Source organism: Nuphar pumila, chromosome 3 (genome assembly GCF_984573655.1).
Source record: "Nuphar pumila chromosome 3, dmNupPumi1.hap1.1, whole genome shotgun sequence".
Taxonomy (NCBI): domain Eukaryota; kingdom Viridiplantae; phylum Streptophyta; class Magnoliopsida; order Nymphaeales; family Nymphaeaceae; genus Nuphar; species Nuphar pumila.
Genome location: NC_143251.1, coordinates 66,690,190 through 66,708,327, shown reverse-complemented (window position 1 = coordinate 66,708,327; position 18,138 = coordinate 66,690,190).

Genomic DNA, 18,138 nt, shown 5'->3' with positions numbered 1-18,138 from the left:
AAACATGACTCGTCGAAGCCAAAACTCGCACTTGGAGAACTTGGCGAACAATCTGTGCTCCCTATGTACTACCAACACAATACGTAGATGCTCTCAGTGCTGCTCAGGGGTCTCTGAGTAGATCAAGATGTCATTGATGAATACGATCACAAACGTATCCACGAACGGACATAAAATATGATTCATCAAATCCATGAATGCTTCTAGTGCATTCGTGAGCCCAAAAGGCATCCCAACAAACTCGTACAACCCATACCTAGTTCGAAAAGCTGTCTTTGAGACATCTTCTTCTCTGATTCGGAGTTGATGATAACCCGATCTGAGGTCAATCTTTGAGAATATCGTTGCCCTTTGCAACTGATCAAAGAGATCTTTGAAATTCCACTACAGGGGGTGAATAGTGAAATATGATAAAGATCGATAATATAAAAATTAAAGGCAATAAGGCACAACACAGAAAACACAGGATTTATACTGGTTCGGTCGAGTTACTGACCTACATCCAGTCCCCAAGTAAAACACTTGAGCTTTTCACTATAACATCCGTGTTACGAGATAAATAGTACAATCACCCTTTTTCCCAGAGGTCTACTTCTCTCAACAGAGAAGGGAAACACCCTCTTTCACAGAGGTCTACTTCTCTCAACAGAGAAGGGAACCACCCTCTTTCACAGAGGTCTACTTCTCTCAACAGAGAAGGGAACACCCTCTTTCACAGAGGTCTACTTCTCTCAATAGAGAAGGGATACAGTGAATAACAGAAAATTACAATACTTCCTAAAGAACCTTCAGAATGATATGAATGCACGAATGAAGATTCTCATAATGTTCTTTTTTATTCACACAGATGATTCTTTTGTCAAACAGCTTTTCTTGACTTTTTCTCTTTCTTTTTCTAAGCTCTTTTTTTCTAATATTGAATAGGAGTTTTTCTCTTTGTAAGCTCACATGTGTTGTGAAAGACTATTTTGTTTGTATATATATAGTCTTCAAAAAATATTCGTTGCCTTTTTGAAATGATTGTCCTTTTGGGATATGAGGTGTTAGGTCATTTAAAAAACAACTTTATATGAAATGATAAGTGTACTATATTGCTTTTTCAAAAAGTCTTCTTTCCATAAGTGTAGCATTTGGGGTACATTATTCGTTGTTGCTTTTAAATAAGATATAATTTGTAATAGGTCTTTTCTCATAATAAATGATTTATAGTACATTGAACGTTGGAGTGCAAGCTATCATGTAGTTTTGTCTTTACTCAATTTTATGATTTGTAGTATATTAGCATTTTTCTTACAAATTGTCACTTCTTTAGTTAAATGCATGTAAGTACAATAAATGCTTTTTTAAGTACTTTATTTATAAATGGTCATTTCTTAAATGCTTTTTGAGATGGCATTTAATGTTTACAGAAAGAATGATGACTTTAAGTAAGTCGACATTCTTGAGTATGGATTTTATTATTAACTAAATAGTCATTTCTCAAATGTTTTTGAGGTGGCATTTAATGTTTACAGAAAGAATGATGACTTTTAGTAAGTCGACATTCTTGAGTGTATATTAAATAAAAGTTCTTTTTCAAACTTAATTGTCTTGTTTAAACAATAAGTAGTTTTTGTATATAAAATAATATTTGTCAATTCAAGATAAACGATTTTGTATTATGAGTTAATTCATTTTGTCTTTTTCTTATATACTTGAAATCATTAGCTTTTATATCTTTTCAAGTTGTCTTTTTTTTTCATAAATGCTTAAGAAAGTACAATGATTAGTTTTTAAAAAAGGTATTTTTGAAATATCGTATCCTTTTATGAAATAGATGGCTTGTATGATATTTAAAGCATATGGAATATGAAATATGCAATATGCATGCTTCTGAAGGTTCTGTTACATATGACTCTAAAGAAAAAAAGTCTTCATCTTGAAGTAGCCAAACTTATTGGATAAACTTTATGAATGTATGGCCCATCAACTTTTTTCTTCAGAGAGTATGATTCCATCAACTAGTTGTACTTGATCAGGTTGTCTTCATTCTTCTTAGGGAAAATAACCTTGCATCAAATACTCGTTAAATGCATGACAAATCATATCCAGTCATAATATAACATTTTCATGAAGGCATATCATCATATCATATTAAGGCATGTATGACAGCATATCATATTTTGTATCATCAAAACATAGTTTTTCAACATTCTCCCCCTTTTATATGATGACAATATATGCTCCCTTTGTCAAAAAAGCCATATGCATAATAATAATAATGATATCATAAAAAATGCATAAAAATAAAAGTTTAAGTTTAAAGTTTGAAGGAAACGAATTTCTCCAACATAGGAGAGACAGGTTTTTCTCCCCCTTTGTCATCTTCAAAAAGGAGGGGATCAGAGTATAAAAAGTATTATTACAGATCCAAAAAAGTTCATTCAGAATCGGATGTGTGATTAAACTTCTGGAGTAGAGCATCTTGGCCGATCTTTAATAATTGAAAGGCTTGGTGTAGAGAAGCTTGGTTCCTCAGTAGGAGGTCCTGAGAGTTCTGGACGTCGACAAGGGCTGAGAAGATGTCTAATTCAGAGGTTGTTGCCGAATCTACCTCACCATGGCCTTCGTCGTCAGAATGATGTTGAGGTGACCCTTCTTCGGGGAAGCAGGAGTCATCAAATGTATGAATGGAATAAGAGACGACATCATTTTAAAGTGGCACTTTAAAATACTTAAGAATATGGGTGATAAAATAATCAAATGGGAGAGAGAGGAAGGTACGAAAATTAATCATGTTATTGAAAATGATGTTGGACCAGTTTATGGGAAAGTTACAGAAGATCGCATAGATGAGAAGAGAGATTTCATTTGCCACGAATCCCTTGGATGGTTGTTTGGGGAAGACATTGGAGGAGAGAATTTGTGACAACAACAGAGCATGAGGTTTTAGATTGCTCGTATGCCATGGGAAGTGGGTGGATCGAGTGAAGTGGAGGACCTTTTGAAACACAGTATGATCTATACGTACTATGTTTGGTAGTTCGATTCCATAGGAAGAAATGTTAAGAATACAGCCTAACAAGGGAATGTCAAAAGAAATTATTCTGCCATGGACCATGGATGTGATAGTCGATTGGTCATGGTTGACAGAGAGGTTGGTGTAGGAAATTTTGATTAGATGAGGATAATAGGACATAGAGTTGGACAACCATAAGATATAAACAAAGTCTTGAAGGGAGGTTTCTAGGTCGATGGAGGTGAATGCTTCAAAGTAGACTAGTTTACCAGTTTGGATCGACAGAGAGTTAATGGAGTGGAAGTGGTGAATGAGATCAAGATATCTCAAATCAGCACCCTCAATCATGTTGACATCATAAGATCTTGAAGAAGATGCCATTGCAAGTAACTTGAGAGAATAAAAGCTTGGAGAGAATGAGAAGTTGGAGAGAATAAGAGCTTGTAGGTTGATAGAAATTTTCGAATGAATTCGTGAAGAGTGAATCATTTCATTAAATAGAGGATGAAATTTATTATAATAATAAGTGAATGACAATTGAAGTGAAGGAAGTTTGGATTTTAGTTGAATTGAGAACTCGTGAATTGTAACTTAAGGCACTTGTGAATGATAGATCAAATCACTCTTTGGAAGAGTGTGTTGATGATAGCATATTATATTATGATAGATGACAATAAGAACATAGTTTCAAAAATTATTTTTCTATATAAGGAAATTTTTAATATATGAGAGCCCATCGTATTGTGAAATTTGTCATGGTTTGAGTATGGAGTGCTCTTTGGAAGTATAGTGTGTGATTGAAAAAGAAATGAATGGAGCCAAAGAGGTGAGATACACGATGTAAATAATTATCCATAGATTTTAAACATTTCAATTAAAGAGGTGATGAGATGTGAAGAGCCTTGAAAAACAAATCGTGACAAGAAAGTGTGTAAGAATTGTATAAAGCAATATCATGTGAAATGAAAGATAAATAATAGCCTAACGAGACAAACAACAAGTTGAAAAGAAAAAAAATTACTTAAAGAGGATAGATTCTATATTCGTAAGGGATGCATTTAGAAAGAAACAAAAAAGACTTATGAGAGAAGAGAGCAAGAGTAGTCAAAGATGACATACATGGATTTTTGAATGAGACATGTATGGAGAAGAGGACAAAAATAATTAATGATTGACATGAGATGAAAGACATAAAGAAATGTCATGATTGTCTTGAATTAATGTTTATAGCTCATAGATTGTTGAAGTTCATTTTTAAAGAAACTCGACATAAGAGAGTTCATTGTTTTGGAAAATAAAAAATGAGGTTGTCAAATCTTGTCATAGGGGCCAAAACCACGGTTTTGAGATGACAAAAGGTGGATTCAAATTTCGTAGAAGAGAAAGAGAGATGGGACCAATGAAAAGGATAATTAATACTTAATTGATTTGAAAAATATAAGAGAAGAGACATGTTTGTCGAGAATGAGTTTTTTTTTTTTATGGATTCTTATAGAGATGTGTAAAAGAGGTGATTGGACATAAAGTTGAATGTACTTTAAAAGATATGATATATTTAAAAAGAAGAGTGACATAAAGCATTTGTTTTTTAGTTAAAAAAGCTTGTGGTATACGTGAATACATGAAAGACTCTTTTTGGCTTTGAAGAAGGAAAAGGTGATAAAAGAGAACAAAACATGAGAAGAATAAAAAAATATAAACACTCGAGTATGACTTATGATGATAGTCTAAAATGTAATTCGTAAATTAGTGTGAGAAGACAAAAGATGATTTGACATAAAGTTTGTAGTTAATTATATTTTATTATTTGAAAAGGTGAACTCGTGTAGAATGATTTTACTATATCCCAATTAGTCATATGAATTAAATTTATAAGTCATTTAATTTACAGATTCCTAATTCTCTTCTAATTCTTATAAAGTCTTCATTTTTTAAAGGTTTAGTGAAAATATCTGCTAATTGTTTATTAGTGGGTATAGATTCCAGTTTAATTATGTTGTTTAAGACTTGTTCTCTTAAAAAGTGGTGTCTAATTGGAATGTGTTTAGTTCGTGAGTGTAAAATAGGATTTTTAGATAAATTTATAGCACTTGTATTATCACATAGAATAGTTGTATTTTCAAATTTTAAACCAAAATCTTTTAAAGTTTGTTTCATCCAGATGACTTGTGTACATGCTAGACTTGCAACTATGTATTCAACTTCAGTAGTTGACAATGATACACAGTTTTGTTTCTTACTGAACCATGAAACTAGTGAGTGCCCTAGCATATGACATGTTCCACTTGTGCTTTTTCTGTCAGATTTACTTCCAGCGAAGTCAGCAACACTGTATGAGATTAAATCAAATGTAGATGATTTTGAATAAAATAACCCAAAATCAATTGTGCCTTTTAGATATCTCATTATTCTTTTTACAACTTTAAGATGTGATTCCTTTGGATTTGATTGAAATCTAGCACACAAGCAAACACTGAACATGATATCTGGACGGCTAACAGTTAAATAAAGTAGTGATCATATCATACCTCTGAATAACTTTGTATCCACAGTCTTATCATCTTCATCTTTGTCCAATACAGTAGTTGTGCTCATAGGGGTATTCTTTGAAGCAGTTGAGTTCATGTTGAACCTCTTCAGAAGTTCATGAGCATATTTAGATTGATTGATGAAGACTCCATCCTTGGTTTGCTTAATATGCAGTCCAAGAAAGTAGGTGAGTTCTCTCATCATACTCATTTTGAATTCTTTCTGCATGGACTTAGAAAAATCTTCACAAAGACTATTGTTAGTAGATCCAAAGATGATATCGTTCACATATATCTGAACAATTAAGGTATGATCATTCACTATTTTTACAAATAAGGTTGAATCTGCTTTGCCTACAGAAAATCTGATTTTTAATAAAAAAGTTTTAAGCCTGTCATACCAAGCATGAGGTTCTATTCTTTCTTTCTACTACTTCATTTTGAGGTGCAGCTCTAGGAAAGGCAAAGTTATGAGAGATACCATGCAAGTTACAGAAATTTACAAAAAGGTCATTATCAAATTCTCCTCTATGGTCACTACAAATTTTGATAATAGTAGAAGATTTTTCATTTTGTAACTTTTTACATAAAATTTCAAAGTCACAAAACGTATCACTTTTGTTTTTCAAAAATATTACCCAAGTAAATCTTGAGTAATCATCTACAATGAAAAAAGCATATTTATTATGATTAAGACTAGCTACTCTAGAAGGACCAAAAAGATCCAGGCGGAGAAGCTCTAAAGGTCTTTTACTAGAAACAATATTTTTTGATTTGAAAGATGATTTTGACAATTTTTCTAATTGACATGCATCACAAAAATAGTCTTTTTTAAATGATATTTTAGGTAACCCACGTACCAAGCTTTTCTTAGCTAATTTAGACATATATTTAGAGTTAACATGACCCATTCTCATGTGCCATAAATTTTGAGAGTCATTATTAGCTATAAGACAATGTTCAGTAATATTTTCTAGGTATAATTCATATATATTATTTTTTCTTATACCTTTTAAAATAATATTTTCGTTGGTGTCTGCTATGAGGCATGCATCATGTTTAAACTTAACGTTATACCCTGTGTCACACATTTGACTTATGCTTAAGAGGTTATGTTTTAAGCCTTTAACAAGGAGAACATCTTTGATAAGAGGTTTATAAATATTACCAATATTGCCAATACCAATTATCAGACCTTTGTTGTTGTCTCCAAAGGTGACAGTTCCTCCTTCTTTATGATGAAGAACAGCAAAAAAATCAGGACGTTCTGTCATATGTTTTGAACATCCATTGTCTAGTATCCATCTGTTCTTCTTCTTTAGAGCCTGCAAAAGATCAAGTAAAACTTCTTTTTGGTACCCGATCGGGTCCCTTTTTGTTAGACTTTGGAACCCATATCCATTTAGATTTGGGTTTGTCTACACATTTAGAGGAGTACATGGTATTAAAATTGAAGTTGTAATACTCCTGTTTAGGCTCAGCTGAACCTTTGACAAATATAGTCCTTTGATTCATATAAGAAGGTTTATTTAGATGAGAGTAACCAATACCATTCTTGTAAAAAGAGAGTTTTTGAGAGGATAGGAGTTTGTCCAGGTTCTCTTTTTCTTTGGTAAACTTGAAAACGGTTTTTATAAGGTTTTCAGTTTAGCTTTTTAATTCTGAAATTTCTACTTGAAGATTTTTTGTCTTGGAATTAGTAGAACTGATTTCAGAAGTAAGAATAAAATTTTTCTTTATCAACTCAGAAATTTCAACACTGAGTTCTTCATTTTTCTGGAGAAACTCTAGATTTTCAGATTTTAAAATTTTGTTTTTGAGAAGCGTTTTTCTTGATTTTTCACAAAGTTCTTGAAAAGCATTTTGAAGTTCTTCAAAAGAAAAATCAAAGGATTCACTTACAGAGCTTTCTTCTGCCATGAAGCACATGTTAGCCGTTTCGGCTTCATCATCACTTGACTCTTCACTTGTGGATGGTTCTGAATCATCCCATTGAGCATGCAGAGCCTTCTTCTTGAAGAACCTTTTCTTTGGTTCTTCGGTTCTGGATTTTCTTTTTATAAGAGGACAGTCACGTCTCATGTGACCTGGATTATTACATTGATAGCACATGGTATCTTCCTTAGAATCTTTCTTTTCCTTGTGCTTATTTGATAGCCTGTCCTTTTTTATGAAGCGTTGAAATTTTTGAGTAAGCAGCGCAGTTTTAGATTCCTTTTCTGAGTCCTCATTCTCAGAAATGGCTGGGAAGGCAAGATTTTTCTTCGTGGGTTGTTCTTCTTCCCTTCTTTTCTTCATATGAACTTCATAGGCCATAAGATTGCCTATTAAGTCATCCAGAGTAAGCTTGGATAAATCTTGAGCTTCTTCAATTGTTGTTGTCTTTTTCTCCCAATCAGTTGTGAGAGATCTCAAGATTTTCTTCACCTTATCGGTCTGGGAATAGGTTTCTCCCAGATATTTAAGATCGTTGGTGATGTTGGTGAATCTTGTAAACAACTCTATGATGGGTTCATCTTTATTCATTATGAATAGCTCATATTTTCGAACCAGAGATGAGATCTTAACTTCCTTTACTTTGTTGGTTCCTTCATGGATAACCTTCAGTGAGTGCCAAATATCATATGTGGTTTCACAGACAGATATTCTGTTGAATTCATTTTGATCAATGGCACAGTACAAAGCATTCATGGCCTTTGCATTTAGATTTTCCATCTTCTTTTCTTCATCAGACCATAAGCTATAGTCTGAAGATGGAGATGTGTATGGACTTTCAACAATTTTCCATACAGCAAAGTCTATAGATTTGAGAAATATGGTCATTTTGCATTTTCAATATCCATAGTCGAAGCCATTAAAGAAAGGAGGGCGAGATGTGTGTTGTCCTTCGATGTCATGAGCAAAAGAAGTTGATGGCATTAGTGCTGGAAGACTTGTTAGGTCAAAACCAGCAAAACCTACTCTGATACCAAATGAAATTCCACTAGAAGGGGGGTGAATAGTGAAATATGATAAAGATTGATAATATAAAAATTAAAGGCAATGAGGCACAACACAGAAAACACAGGATTTATACTGGTTCGATCGAGTTACTGACCTACATCCAGTCCCCAAGTAAAACACTTGAGATTTTCACTATAACATCGGTGTTACGGGATAAATAGTACAATCACCCTCTTTCCCAAAGGTCTACTTCTCTTAACAGAGAAGGGAACCACCCTCTTTTACAGAGGTCTACTTCTCTCAACAGAGAAGGGAACCACCCTCTTTCACAGAGGTCTACTTCTCTCAACAGAGAAGGCAACACCCTCTTTCATAGAGGTCTACTTCTCTCAACAGAGAAGGGATACAGTGAATAACAGAAAATTACAATACTTCCTAAAGAACCTTCAGAATGATATGAATGCACGAATGAAGATTCTCATAATGTTCTTTTTTATTCACACAGATGATTCTTTTGTCAAACAGCTTTTCTTGACTTTTTCTCTTTCTTTTTCTAAGCTCTTTTTTTCGAATATTGAATAGGAGTTTTTCTCTTTGTAAGCTCACATGTGTTGTGAAAGACTATTTTGTTTGTATATATATAGTCTTCAAAAAATATTCGTTGCCTTTTTGAAATGATTGTCCTTTTGGGATATGAGGTATTAGGTCATTTCAAAAACAACTTTTTGTGAAATGATAAGTGTACTATATTGCTTTTTCAAAAAGTCTTATTTTCATACAAATTGTACTATATTGATTAGTATTTTTCTTACAAATTGTCACTTCTTTAGTTAAATGCATGTAAGTACAATAAATGCTTTCTTAAGTACTTTATTTATAAATGGTCATTTCTCAAATGCTTTTTGAGATGACATTTAATGTTTACAGAAAGAATGATGACTTTAAGTAAGTCGACATTCTTGAGTATGGATTTTATTATTAACTAAATAGTCATTTCTCAAATGCTTTTGAGGTGGCATTTAATGTTTACAGAAAGAATGATGACTTTTAGTAAGTCAACATTCTTGAGTGTATATTAAATAAAAATTCTTTTTCAAACTTAATTGTCTTGTTTAAACAATAAGTAGTTTTTTTATATAAAATAATATTTATCAATTCAAGATAAACGATTTTGTATTATGAGTTAATTCATTTTGTCTTTTTCTTACATACTTGAAATCATTAGCTTTTATATCTTTTCAACTTGTCTTTTTTTTTCATAAATGCTTAAGAAAGTACAATGATTAGTTTTTAAAAAAGGTATTTTTGAAATATCGTATCCTTTTATGAAATAGATGGCTTGTATGATATTTAAATCATATGGAATATGAAATATGCAATATGCATGCTTCTGAAGGTTCTGTTACATATGACTCTAAAGAAAAAAAGTCTTCATCTTGAAGTAGCCGAACTTTTTTGATAGACTTTATGAATGTATGGCCCATCAACTTTTTTCTTCAGAGAGTATGATTTCATCAACTAGTTGTACTTGATCAGGTTGTCTCCATTCTTCTTAGGGGAAATAATCTTGCATCAAATACTCGTTAAATGCATGACAAATCATATCCAGTCATAACATAACATTTTCATGAAGGCATATCATCATATCATATTAAGGCATGTATGACAGCATATCATATTATGTATCATCAAAACATAGTTTCTCCACAATCTTCTATTCTCGGCAACGGATACTTGTTCTTAATCGCCGCTTGGTTGAGCATTCTGTAATCAATGCATAACCTCAAGGATATGTCTTTCTTCTTTACGAACAAAACAGGTGCACCCCACGGCGATGCACTATTTCTGATAAACCCTTGCTCCATCAACTCTTCCAACTGACGCTTCAGTTCTTCGAGTTCTGCTGGAGCCATACGATACGGTGCTTTCGAGATCGGAGTTGTTTCAGGCAACAACTCAATACAAAAATCGATTTTGCGCTTCGGAGGTAACCCGGGCAGTTCCTTAGGAAACACATCGGAGAACTATTGAACTACTTTAAGATCCTCGATAGGGGTCAACAACGAGTCAACTAGGGCGATACTGACCAAGAAAGTAGTACCCCCATTCCGCAGATATTTCTGAACTTTAAATGACGAAATCATACGACTGTCTCGAGTAGGTCGAGCAAGGTTGATCTCCAAAATCGTACGATCAGGAGGGTACAAAACCACCTTGCTCTCTGGTTGGTCTTTTTGAATGCATATTTTTAAAACAATATTTTCAATGAAATCAAGGGAAAATCGTCCACCAAAGATATAAAAACCGACTTTCCACAGAGTGGCGAGTACGGGCCGAATCCACAGGGAACGGGATACTTCTGAACTAATTCTAAAATAACACTTTATTAATATAACAAAGTTTACAATCTATGTCAATATTATAATTTAAATCAAATAACAATCTAAACTATGAAAATAAACTAAAGTAGGAGCCTAAGTCTTCTGCAGATCTCCAGGGGCAAAACTGTCTTTTCACCACAAGTGCAGTTGCACTTCATAATTGAATTACACCTGTGAACCTATTCTAACTTATCAACCTACACAATAAAAACACAAAGTCAGTAACAATACATAATGAAGTTTAAATTACAATCTACAATTAGTTCTAAGCTAATAAATGAATTAAACTACATTTAAATACTAAATAAAACTAAAAATACATGATCCAACTGAACTAACTAGGCAAAGCAATTCTACTTAGTCTAATTAACTCTAATTGACTAAATACAAGACTAGAAAACACTAAAACTACACGAAATTAAACAAAAGACTAAATGACTGTTTTGTCCCTAAAGAAGGCAAAAATGGACTCTGACAACTTTTCGCAATTTACAGCTTTTACAGATCAAACAAATTCCAAAATTCATTAAAATACTTCTATATTGTAGAAGACATATCCAAGAAACTGACACATTTTACAGATTTGAAAAATACGTTCTGGATCTCCAGATCTAAGTGTTTCAAAATCAGGATAATTTGGGAAATCGCAGGACCCGAAATTTTAAAATCTGAAAAAGCTGTTTTTTATAAAACGCTTAAAAACCAAACCAAATCAACTCGGATCGAGTTGAAATTTGGTCTGCAGACATTTAACACACCAATGTGAAGAATAGAAAATTAATTTTTAGGAAACTCGAGAAAAATCCACATAAAATGACGAGTGCACGATCGGGTAAAAATTAGGGTTTTGGTTCAGTGCACTATTCATTTCTTTGAATCCACAAATGACATTAAAACCATAAACCAAATAGCAAAACAGTCTTAACCTAAGCCAAACTACTGTTAAACTACAGCAAGGTCAACAATTAAACTAATTACTTAAAATCTAAGAAATAACCTAAGCAAACAAGTGTTAATTCTAATCTACGCACATAGTTAATTCTAACCTAACCTAAACTCACTAACTAACTAACTAACTACTCAAACATTAATTCTAACATCTAAGTAAATCATAATACTATCTAATGTTAGTCTAACTAGGGTTATGCACTAAGTTAGAGTAGCTTAACTAATTATGGTTAGATCGACTAGGTCTAAACACTAACTAGGGTTAGAGATTAACTAAGATTAACTTCCTAGGGTTAGTTAGGATAGATTGGTTTAACTAAGGCTAGGGTTAATTTCTAACTAAGGTCGGCTAAGGTTAATGAACTATATAGGGTTAGTCTAACTAGGACTAGGGTACGGTTAGGGTAACTAAAATCATTAACTACCTAGGGTTAGTATCTTAACTAGGGTCAATTAGGATTTAGCTAGAGGTATGACTAGGGTTAGGTTAGGATTAGTAGCATTACCTAACTAACTAAGGTTTAGACTAACTAGGATCGGTTGTGGTTAGTAGGATTAACTAAGGTAATTAACTACCTAGGGTTAGGCATTAATTAACTAAGGTGGCGGTTTTAGGATAGTGCATTAACTTAGGTTCACGCCACCTAGGTTAGCCAACTAAGTTAATTACTTAATTAGTGGTTACTAAAACAACAAGGTCAGTCTAATTTAATTCCTAATTGCCAAGTAAGCTAATAGCACTACTTACCTAAAGGGATCTACACGGTTTTCTAAAACCTACACTAAGGCAATTCTTCATAAATTATTTAACACCTAATGTAATTAATTTAGACACTAACTAGAATGGAAACTAGCACTAAAGACAATAACATTTAGCTAATGGACTTTCCTAAAAACATATCAAACTATTTTTACTAGACCTAATCTAAGACAATAATGACTAACTTAATTAGTACTAAATCAATGTTAATTACTAAATAAGAAAACGTTAAAGAGGGCTAATGAATATGAATCCACGAATTTGGTAATGGACTTACTCTCCTTTTCTTACCTTAATAGCACTTTAGGAAAGTTGCAATCTCTAGAAACCGTCCAGCCCCTAGCTCATGTGTTTTTCATCTTTTTCATTAAAAGCTCATTTGAAAACCTTTCCAAAATCACAATACACGATTTTAGCTGGTCTTAAAAAAGAATATAGCATTTAAATCCTATCCAAAAATCGTGTAAGTATTTTTGGAAATGCATTTGAAATTCAAGGGAGACTTCCCCATTTAAATTTGTAACTCCATTGCAAATTGGCTGGACACAATTTAATACAACTTTCCTAAATGGAAATTCACGATTTTGGAGAGACTAAGACCTTTACCAAAAACGTCTTCTAACATTAAAAGACCACCTTGCCCCTTGTCTACATTCTACATTAATTAACTACCTAAGCTAAAATAACTTAATCTAACTACATTAATATATATATATATATATATATATATATATATATATATATATATATATATATATATCAATCAAAGGGCATACAAGGAAGGATAACGAAATTCACAATTTTTCTATATTCACTACTACACGCAAGGCACAAGAATAAGTTAAATCTAAATTAGCTAAAATACACATCAAGAAATTAATGTACTAATTAACCTATGATTAGATCTAATACTAACTACATCAAGGATTAATCTAACAACATATTACATCAAAGTATTGAACGAAATTAAAAATCAACAAGATACTACATGAATTTACAAAACTAAATAAACTGAAAATGAATTGCATCTACACTATAACGATAATTAAACCTCTAATACACACTACACTATCACACGTTTAGAACTGGACTTGAAAATTATAAAACACACCCATTAATATAACTAACATGATGTAAATTAAACACCCAGAAAAATGATAGAACAGAATTTTACTACAATCGATTATCCTAAGAACACAAAACAGAAATTCGTAAACTAACATACTACAAGAATAAAATCTATTAAAACCTAAACAATAACTAACACATTGAAATTAAGACAACACAAAAATGAACTATAGCAAATACCACAGACTGCTGGACGACCTACACAAAAACCAATAAAACATCACTCGACTTTTCATTTTCACCAAATCTAAAAATGCACAAAGCATAAAATAACATAGACACGGTTCCTAAGGAATTAAATTCAGTCAAAATGAAATACATGAAAGTGAGAAATACTAAACAGATGCAGACACACAACAACACATTTCAAAGCACACGCACACACATCCGAAACACCAAAAATGCTAAAAACATCCAACGTTGGATTAAAAACAACTAGTTTAAATAAATCAAACACCTAAACACTCTACATGCTGGTTTATGCATGAACATTTTCTACAATAGGGCTGACGAAAAATCATAAAACACACAGCCACATCACTCACGCACAATATAGGTTCTAACTAGAAGAAAGGGGTGAGAGAACCAACCTCCAGGGCGATCCGACGATTGAGGGAGAGAAAAGAGCAGACTTTGCTTGGCTTTGCACCGTTAGGAACCTCGTTGATGCTGGAAATACACCATGAAACCATGTCCTACAGCTGCAACACGTTGGAAATCCACCGAAGATGGAGGATGAACCGATTCTCGATCGGGGGGTGTAGAAGACCGGATGGAGGTAGAGTCGGCCCTTCTCGTTGGAGTGTTTCGCACTTCCACACGAGGAAAGTGTTTTCCACCTCTGCTGCACCTGCAAAACACAGCAACAAAGTGATTCGCCAATAGGGAAGATTAAGAAATGGAGAGATTTGAAAGGGAGGCAAGAACGAAAGCCTGGATCTCAAGCTTTTCTTCATGTCTTCAATGGAGATGGAATGAGGTGAGTGTTGAGAAGGGGCTGGAGTAAGATTTGTGCCCCTAGGGCATGAAATCCAAAGCAAAAGATAGGGCTGGAATGGGCGTCCCTCACCCCTATACACGATTTTTCCTCTTTGGGCGTTTTTGCAAAAACAGTGTTAAAAAGAAAATAATTGTTGGGCGCCTCTTTCTACAATAGGTTTTTGGAAAATAATTTATGAAAACTCGAATTGGGTTGGAGCTGGATTGATTCCATGTGTTTTGACCCAAATCCAAGATCCAAATGGGCGTCTAGATCCAAATCTCTCAAATTGGCTCCGATATTTGACCCGCTACACTGTAAATGCATTAATTCCTTCATTTTAAGTCCGATTTCGATGAAATTCAAACCAAAGCTCTATAACATCATTATGCACCTAAGTGTATGATCTTAACCTATAGATGATGCATTTATGCAGTGAAAATATGTTAATAAAACGTATAATTTATTGCATCATCACTCTCTCTGCACAAAACTTGAGCATGATACTCAAATAGCCAATCCATGCCTAGAATGACATCAAACTCCGTCATATCTAGCAGGATCAAGTCAGCTGGCAAGTTCTGACTTGCCACTAACACCTCAACACTCATAATGTATAAGGTACACAAGGACCGATCATCAGTCGGTGTACGAACTTTCAACGGATAATTCAATAACACAACAGACATAGGCAAAGAACTAGCAAATCTCGAAGCTATGAAAGAATGTGAAGCACCACAATCAAACAAGGTAAAAGTTGCATGACCAGCGACTGGAATAGTACGTTGGACCAACTCTCCCTTGGTCACTTGCTCGATAGTGGTAGGCACGCCCTGCCATCGTCTTCTGGCTACTCGTCTTCTGCTGGGAAGGTTGTTGCGGCGTGTACGATTATTGTTGCTGCTGCTGCTGAGGAGGTCGCTGAAGTGCTGGTTGTGATGTTCCTGGTGTGTTTCTCCTTAGATCATCGGACTGCTTCTTCCGACAATCTTTGATGTAGTGGCTCATCTTGCCACAATAGATACATCCTCCGAGGTCCCGTGGACACGGTCGGACAGGATGATCCATCCAACATTTTGGGCAACCTGATGTTGCCACCACCTGTCTCTGCTACTGCTAGGGCTGACGATTCTGTCGCTGTCGATTGTTGTTGTTGCGGTTCCTCTTTGCTGGCGGGGTGGACTTCTTTCCACCCGAATTTTGCTGAAATGAATGCTTCTTAGGCCAACTCCTTTGGCCTTACTGCTGCTGGTTACCTTTGGACTGTGGAGTCTTCTGGGATTCTGTCCATTCCTATTCCAGAAGTGTAGCCATCTCCAGTGCTTCCTCAAGAGTCGAGGGAGCACGCGTGAACACTCTCAGACGTAGGGCTAACTTCAAACCACGAGCGAACTTCATTGCTCGTTCCTTCTCGGTCACGTGCACGTGAGGGTAGAAGCGCTTCAGGCTTCTGAACTTCATGATGTAGTTCGCCAAAGTAGAGTTCCCCTGCTGAAGGTCAAGGAACTTCTGCATCTTTCGGTTGCGTTCATGGGTCGGAAAGTAGGCCGCGTAGAAAACCTCTATAAACTGCTCCCACGTAACTGCTCCGCTTGCGAACTTGACATCCAAGGTGGTCGCCCACCACCTCTCGGCATCCTTCTGGAGCCTATACGTGTCGAAGTCTACCTTCTGGTCGTCACCGACCTGCAACACATGAAAGATCCGCTCAATCTCTCGTATCCAGTCCTCGACTGCCTCAGGTGTAGACTTCCCATCGAACGATGGAGGGTTCATAGCCATGAACTGCTTGTAAGGCACGGCTATCGCTGGAACTGGAGAGGGAGTAGGAACCAGAGTCTCTCGTTCCTGGGAAGCCCACATGTTCTCCCCCATAGCACGCATGGCCTCGGCCTGCCTGCCCACAACCTCGGCCAGGTTGTTCAAGGTGTCCATGATGTTGTTGCAGAGTTCACGCCAAGCCATCTTAAATAACAAGGAGACTCATATAAGCAAGGAGTAGATACCAAAACAAAATTTCATTATACGATCAAAGATGCATACATATATTTAGTACAAGCCAAAATTACCCTCTATTACAGGGTTACAAGATACGCTCTTCCGTAATAACCACAGACACTGACTCAGTGACCTAACAAAACATTTACATTAGTGCGACTGTTATCACTCCCTACTAGTGTAGAGGTCATGGTAGTTGTTCTGATTCCCGCACCATCTTCACTTCGAACGAGGAGGAGAAGAAGGTGTGTACTCGGGTGAATCTAACGAAGTATGTGAATCTCCCACTGGGTCAGCTGCCAGGTCTTCCAGCCTATGCTGGCACTCAGCCTTAATATGCCCTTTAAGGCCACAGTAAGGGCAATGACACCATTCACGTGGACAAATTTGTCCCTCATGACTGACTTTACATCTCGCACACGAAGGTGCCGGATGTGCCATCATTTGAACACCTCATGCCAAATGCTTCACAACTTGATCTAAGGATCTTACGCCTTGACCTAGGTCACGTAGTGCTTCTAGGATCCTTTCATACCTTGTGTCTAACGACATCTATCAACCCACATTTCCAAGCATGCATATATAAACTAAGTAGCACGAGAAACAACAATAATCAACAGAATTAACTAAGCCAAACATACTTATAGTGCGATGGATGATGCATGCAGAAGTCTTGGACCACACTTAAAGCTGCTCTGATACCAATCTTTGTGACGCTCCAAACCCCGACCTTGTAAAAACCTTTGGTTTTTGAGCAATTTTTTTTTGTAAGAGTTTAAAACAAATAGTGGAAGTGCAAAAGGGTAAGCAAAGGCCGCGAGTCTGAGCGGGGCCATAGTAAAAGATACAAACCACATGTCCATTCCAATTACATATAACATCAGAGTTTTATAAAATGGGACTGAAAACACTCATACAACCAGTCTCTCCCAAAATGAGAGGAAAACTCCCCTCAAACCCTAAAACAAGACAAAGACCAAGATCTGCAGCTAAGTGTGGGTCTCAAGTCTCCAACCGTACGCCATCGCACTGCCACTGTGCCTACTCATCACCTGTATCCCCATAAAATGGGGTAAGAACTCTTGCGAGTTGGTGAAGAACAACAATATTGTATATCCATTTTATCAAGAAAAAGGCACATATCATGAAACAGGTAAAGTGACAGATATATGTGCAAGTGTCAGGTAAGTGCTCGTGCTAAAAGATTGTAAAACTACGAAATAAGTAACAGTGCAACAACTGAAACAGAGCAAGAACTAACCAACTAAGTAAAACAATCAAATAGAAGTACAAGCAGTGCTAATTAAGCAAGTAACCAACTATTGTACGTCAGTCTGTTTGGTTAGTCTTTATGTTCTTCTTTTTACCTCCTTCGGGTACGTGAAGGAAAACATTCGAGTTTTGTGAGACATGCACCCGGCGTCTGTTATTCAATTTCTAGCATGGTAACCGGGGATGCTACAGACTGAGAAAAC